At 36.7% G+C, this 7,707-nt stretch overlaps 1 pseudogene; it reads right to left on the reverse strand.

The window, feature by feature from the left end:
- Window positions 1-214: 214 nt before the first annotated feature.
- LOC104241367 (premnaspirodiene oxygenase-like) lies at window positions 215-6,710 on the reverse strand (annotated as a pseudogene).
- Between the last annotated feature and the right edge of the window lie 997 nt (window positions 6,711-7,707).

Here is a 7,707-nt window from a genome sequence, read left to right on the forward strand (position 1 = left end):
GAAATTGAAATTTAAAAAAATTCGGTTCGGTCGATTTATTCGGTTCCGACCGAAATATGCCCACCCCTACCTGTGGCATCCCTCCAGTATCTTTTCTTTATAATGGAGGGATGTAAGTAAGTATATTTAGTTCACACGGATAGCTTGTCACTACATTACAAAATATAAAAACAACAGAAAATCTTATTTGACAGCTTGTGTCGAAAGCTATAATGATATATCTATATATGAAAAAGGACACAAATATTATAAATAAGTAAACACCAACGGAAGAAAGTACAATGGTGGGGTTGCCAACGAAATTCAGTTGCAAAGATTCTTCTTTTAAGAAAAGGTTTGACGCCATGAGATCACTCTTCACAATGTTGATAAGCAGTAGCGATCTAGGTCATTCTTTCTGGCACAAGCTGCTCCAGCCGCCTCAGTCAAGTCCAGTTCACTTGGATTGATTCCAGTTGGGAGTTTCCAGTCAAAGTGATACAATAATTGAGCCAGTGGAAAATAATCATTTGCTAAACCAAATAATATTCCAGGGCAAATTCTCCTTCCACTACCAAAGGGAAGATATTCATAATTATTACCAATATAATCCATAGTGTTGTGTTCAAATCTCTCAAGTTTAAAGCTTTCTACGGCATCCCAATATTTTGGATCTCTTCCCATTGCCCAAACATTAACCAGGACTTTTGTTTTCAATGGAATAGTGTAGCCGTTTTAAGTCCGTTTCTTCTCTACATTCTCTTGGAAGCAAAAGAGGTACTGGAGGATGGAGTCTGAAAGTTTCTTTAATGACCATCTTTAGGTATTTGAACTCCTCGACATCAATTTCACCAAAAGTTTCTTTCGCTCTCAAGATTTCTCTTACCTCTGCTTGAGCTTTGGAAAATACACTTGGATTCTTCATCATTTCGACCATGGCCCAATTAATTGTTGTTGATGAAGTTTATGTTCCCCACCAAAGATGTCCTTCATTTTCGAGCAAGTTACAATATTCATTTCTCTTACAAACTTCTTGACAAATTTCTACTGAAATATTCAAATAACATATTTGTACTACGTTTGTGCTACTACCTTTATTCTACACCAAAAGGAATTCTAAATTTTCTATGACGACCCAAAGGGTCATCACCTGTTTTCTTACCCATTATGTGCTTTCGAGGCCTTGAAAACCTCATTTAAAGTCGCTTTGATTTTCGTACGCAGTCCAAGCGCGTAGCCGGAAAGATTAAATATGAAATTCTGTGAAAATGTTAAGTCTTGAATTTAAAATGAATAAATTTGACTTCGATCAACATTTTGGGTAAACGGACCCGGACCCATAATTTGACGGTCCTGGAGGGTCCGCAGGAAAATATGGGACTTGGGCGTATGCCCGAAATCGGAATCCGATGTCCCTAGCCCGAGAAATGAATTTTTAAGTGAAATTATTTTCAAAAATTGTTTAAGGAAATTTGAAGTGAAAACTGATTAGAAAGTAATGGTATCGGGCCCGTATCTTATTTCAGGCACCCGGTACAGGTCTCATATATGACTTGAGTCATTCCTATTAAATTTGGTTAAAAACGGACGTCGTTTGACGTGATCCAGACCTTAATTGAGAAATTTAATGTTTAAAAGAGTTTTGAGAAATTTTATTGATCTCGAGGTTTAATTCGATGTTCGTGATGTTATTTTGGTCATTTGTGTACACGAATATGTCCGTAGGATATTTTTGAGGTTGTGTGCATACTTGGGTTAAAGTTTTGAGGGCTCGGGTGAGTTTCGAGTGGGCTCCGGAATGCCTTAGGCTTAGGTCCTCGGTGTAGGCTGTGCGGTCCGCGGAGGGGCCAGCGCGGCCGCAGTCGCCTTTTTGCGGTCCTCAGGGGAGGCTGTGTGGCCGCAGTCGCCTTTGTGCGGTCCGCCTAGGGTGCTGAACTGCAGGTCTTCAGGAAGGGGCCAGCGCGGCCGCGGTCGCCTTTGTGCGGTCCGCGGTGGAGGCTGTGCAGCCGTGGTCCATTTGATGCGGTCCGCACAGGGGGTCTGAGAGGGGTATAAATTAACGGGAATCTCAGTTATTTTTTACTTTTTCAAAACCCCAAAACATAAGATGCGATTTTTCAAACAATTTTTCATCTCCAAAACGTTGGTAAGTGATTTCTAACTCATTTTCTTCACTCCTTAACATCTTTTAACATGATTTCAACTTCAAATCAAAGATTTTCATGGGGGAAATTGGGTGTTTAGGGTAGAACCTAGGTTTTCTAAAATTGGGGATTTGGACCTCAATTTGAGGTTCGATTTCAAAGCAAATTATATATTTGGATTCGTGGCGGAATGGGTTATCGGGTTTTGGTCCGAACCTCGGGTTTCGACCACATGGGCCTAGGGGGTGATTTTTGACTTTTGGGTAAAACATTTGAAAACTCATTTTCATGAATTGGGGTTGATTCATTTAGCACTTATTAATGTAATTAATTAACTTGTGACTAGATTCGAGCGGATTGGTGGTGGAATCAAGGGGTAAAGCTATAGTTGAGACTTGAGTGGTGATCAAGGAATCGAGGTAAGTGTTTGGTCTAACCCTAGCTTGAGGGATTAGGAGTTGAGTCATACTTGCTACTTGCTTCTTGTTGAGTACGACGTATAGGCATGGTGACGAGTATCTATACGTTGGTGTTAAGAATGACCATGAGTCTTAAATTGAATGTTGTTGTGTTCTTAAATGACACTTGAGTTCTTTACTTAATGATCTTCTATGATTGAGTATTTTCAATAATCGAATTGAGTACATGTTGAGTTGAGGTTGGTTATAGCTGATTCTCCCTTGCCGGGATGACTAATTAAATATTGTTGTCCCCTTGCCGGGAAAATTATAACATTGTTGTGTTCCCTTGCCGGGAAGTTATTACATTATTTATGTTCCCTTGCCAGGATTTATTGTGATTGTGTGATATATAAAAGGGAGCGGGTGGTACGTCTACCACAAGATATAATAAAATGGGAGCGGGTGGTACGCCTACCACAAGATATACTGAAATGGGAGCGGGTGGTACGCCTACTACAAGATATACTGAATTGAGAGCGTGTGGTACGCCTACCACAAGAGATGAGAAATGGGATCGGGTTGCACTCCTGCAACAAGATGAAACTGAAAGTGAAAGTTGCCTTATTTCTCTTTATCCGTGTTAGAAGCTATATTGTAGTTTCCTAACTATTCTTTGGTATTCTGTTTTATCTGCTACCCCCCCCCCAGCATGTTTCCCCTTTCCCAGCTTTGATTGCTTATTACCTGTTTACTTTTCCGCCATATAGTATATAACTGCACAGGTTTATCTGGAGTCTGGCCCTAGCCTCATCACTACCTCACCAGGGTTAGGCCAGACACTTACCAGCATATGGGGTAAGTTGTGCTGATACTACACTCTGTGCCCGTTTGCACAGATCCAGGTTTTGGACAGCAGCAGTAGCGCGGGATCCAGCTTTCAGTCCAGTGAGACACCGGGGTAGCCTTGCCAGCGTCCGCAGGCCCAGCGTCTCCTCTATCTTTATTTCAGTCTGTTATCTCATGTATTCGAGACAATTTGTATTTAGTACTCTTAGAAATTCGTGAGCAATTTGACACCAGTTCTTGGGTAGAGGCATATGTTGATTTCCGGATTATTGTTCTGTTTCTTTAATTTATGTTGATTTTCGTGAGCAATTCCGTTGTTTTTATGCTATCACGGATAATCGTTAAAAGAAGTGATTTGTTAATGAAGTAAGTTGTTAAGGATTGGCTTGCCAAGCTCACATTAATATGCGCCATCACGACTCTCGAGGGTGGAAAATTTGGGCCGTGACATTTTCAATGCCAAAAACCCAAAAAAAAAATTATCAAGTTATTTTGCTACTTGTTTCGTTATCCTAATGCCAAGTTGTGGTGATTGAAATAACATTTGTTGTAATTTTCAAATGTGTAAATTTTATGACGAAAGTAAGATTAGTTGTCCTAACTGAAGTGACTCTTTAAGTACAGAAATTAATTATGCAATTTGAGAACGTTAGTATTAAAGATAAATCATAATACTTCATCAATTTCACTTAATATGGCACGGTATAACTAGATACAAAGTTTAAGAAAGACAGAAAATAATTTTCGAACTTGTGGTATTAAATATGTCATAAAATTTCTGTGGCTATAAAAACATGTCATTAAAGGTAAAATAGAAAATTTAAAGTTAAATTCTTTCTTATATAAAAATATGTTATTCTTTATGGAATAGGATAAAAACAAGTTCCACAAAAAATAGAATAGAAGGAGTACTAATAACGAAGATAGAAATATGCAGTATATAGTACGTACAGAAATGATAGCTTTGATGTTGTCGTTAGTGATTGGAAATTGAAGGCCTCCCTCTTTCATAAGTCTTAGCAGTACACCAATTATACCTTCACCTCCTGATTCACCATCGCTTTTTGAAGTCTTCTTGTGCTCATTGATGATATTTTCAAGAATGGCATCTAATTCATTGTGTGTATTCATAACTTTAGCCTTCATTCCAGTGAGCACATGAAGAAACTTCAGTGAAGGGAATATATCAGCCACATCAAACCCTTCTATTAAGTTTGACACTTTTTTGACTAGTTGTACAAATTCGTCTTGCTCCTTATATTCTTGTCCAAATGCTGATCTACATGCCATAGAGTTTGTGAAAAGTGAAATCCTTTTTGTAACATTAACTGGCTTACCAGGAGATGATTGAAAAAATTCAATCATACGATGAACTTCATCTTGTCTAATTGAGTTGAATGACTTGACATTTTTGGCACTGAGCAATTCCAAGAGACAAATTTTACGCATTTGTCTCCAGTAATTGCCATAAGGAGAAAAGGCAATGTCCATGCAATTATAAGAAAAAATCTTGGCAGCTACAAGTAAAGGCCTATTTGCAAAAGCGAGGTCATGAGTTTTTAGTACTTCTTTTGCCATCTCAGGAGAACTAATAACAACTAGAGAAACTTCGCCTAGTTGAAGGTGCATAATTGGTCCATATTTTTTGGCTAAATCTCTAAGGACATGATGTGGAAGTCCACCTAGCATATGAAGCATGCTTCCAAGAATAGGTAATTTCCATGGACCTGGAGGCAATCTTTTGGTTTGGCTATTGGAATTCCTCCATTTCTTAAATAAAAAGAGGAATGACACAAAAAGGAAAAGGGAAAAGAAGTTGAAGAACTGCATTTTGGGAGGGAATTAAAGGGGGGATTATTTGACTTGATAGTTTCTGCAAACTGTTGTTGCAAATATATGCTCTTTTATAGGCATTTCGTTTAGGCAAGAAATGGGATTTCTCTATAAAAAAAAAAATATGAGATATGCATTTTTCAGCAACTTTTTCTTGTCAATGAAAAGTACTTCACTTGACTCATTGAACACATTATGTGGAGCCAAATATGAAATTTACTTTTGGGAGAAGGGTAAACTTTGTTTTTAGTAATTTTTGTGAGTGAATGTCACGACCCGGATTTCCTTATCCTCGGGAGTCGTGATGGCGCTTACTCGTAGAAGCTAGGTAAGCCATGAACTTAGAAATCATTAACTCCTTTATTTTAAAACTTCTTACCAATTATATTAACAAGGGAATAAACAGTTAAATAACCGCGGAATATGAAATTTAGCGGAAGTCTTAAATAAATAGGAAACGAAAATGTCTCACAGACCATCACGTGCCTCTAACCAGAACCCGGTGTCACAACATCCACGGACTAATAAGAGTACTAAATACAACCGTTTGAAAGAAATATAACACTGTTTGTCTCGAATACATGAGATAACAAAATATAAAATAAGATAGAGGAGACGTCGGGCCTGCGGACGCCCGCAAGGCTACCTCGGTATCACGGTGGACTGAAGGCTGGCTCCCAAGCTACTGCTGCTGACCAAAGGCTACTCCGGTATATTCACAGAGTGTGGAGTGTAGTATCAGCAAAACCGACCCCATGTGCTGGTAAGTGCCAGCCTAACCCCGGCGAGGTAGTGATGAGGCTAGGACCCGACTCCAGATAAACCTGTGCAGTTATATAATATACATCAGAAATATAAACAAGTAATAATAGTTTTAAAAGGGAGGGGAAAACATGCTTCGGGGAAACATATCAATTCTATCAGAAACTTAATAAAGTATGAAAGAACACCCGATGTCTACAATCAATGCAACTACAATACTGTTGCGGCGCGCAACCCGATCCCTTATCATTTAACATTGTTGTGGCGTGCAACCCGTTCCATATATATAACTGTTACTGCGTGCAACCCATTTCAATATAATATCTGTTGCGGCATGCAAACCGATCCAATATAATATATGTTGCGGCGTGCAACCTCATCCAATATAATCTCTGTTGCGGCGTGCAACCCGATCCAACATAATATCTATTGTGGCGTGTAACCTATTCCGAATATACAGTCAACAATAATCATAACTAACCGTCTCGACAAATGATCAACAATAGACTACACTATCCTGGCAAGGAAACTCAATAGTTTTGGGAGGCAATTTCCAAGAATAGGTAATTTCCATGGACCTGGAGGCAATCTTTTGGTTTGGCTATTGGAATTCTTCCATTTCTTAAATAAAAAGAGGAATGACACAAAAAGGAAAAGGGAAAAGAAGTTGAAGAACTGCATTTTGGGAGGGAATTAAAGGGGGGATTATTTGACTTGATAGGTTCTGCAAACTGTTGTTGCAAATATATGCTCTTTTATAGGCATTTCGTTTAGGCAAGAAATGGGATTTCTCTAAGAAAAATATGAGATATGCATTTTTCAGCAACTTTTTTTTGTCAATGAAAAGTACTTCACTTGACTCATTGAACACATTATGTGGAGCCAAATATGAAATTTACTTTTGGGAAAAAGGTAAACTTTGTTCTTAGTAATTTTTGTGAGTGAAGCTCTTAGTAAGTAATGAAGCATTACAAACAACACTGTCAACAGTTACAAAGGGTTTTTTTAGCAACTATTGACTTTTCTGCAAATACCAAAAAAATATCGCGCGGATAATTTTCTTTTCAAACGAATAAAAGGCAAATATAAGTACTTATTAAAAACTTTTAAAGTCTTCAATTTATGAGGACTTATTTAAAAATAAATACTGAAATATAAGAAATTACTCTAACCAGTTATATAAAAAAAAAATAGTTAAGAACCAGGCATACATAAATTCTACACAAATGTTAATATATTTTAAAATTTACACCAAATAATATAATTAACGTCCAAAACTAACAAGGTGCAATAAAATAAAATATGAGTTTGATAAAATAAAGAAAATTAATAAGTTTAGAGGCTACAAGTAGGCATACAAATGGTTTATTAAAATTAACTTTTGCATATTTAAATTTTATTAATACTTCAAACTATATATAATTACTATAGTTTATGTTATTTTGGAAAAATATAACTTTTACAGTTAAAATTAAATTTTTATAACTTGATATTGTTTGAGCAACTTTTATTTTTGTCATTGAAAAAAAGTTATTCACTTATGAAATTTTGTACATATAACTAATTGTGGTTAAAATACTATTATTGCAAACTGTACGACTAAAGTATAGTAAACTCGTAAATTTATAGTCACTTTAAATTTGTATTTATTGATATTTTCATGACAAATAGTAGTAACTATTATCTAACTATTTTTATTTTCTTAAAATAAGAAGATAAATATTTATTTGACTACAAAATTT

Source organism: Nicotiana sylvestris, chromosome 9, assembly GCF_000393655.2.
Source record: "Nicotiana sylvestris chromosome 9, ASM39365v2, whole genome shotgun sequence".
NCBI classification, from domain to species: domain Eukaryota; kingdom Viridiplantae; phylum Streptophyta; class Magnoliopsida; order Solanales; family Solanaceae; genus Nicotiana; species Nicotiana sylvestris.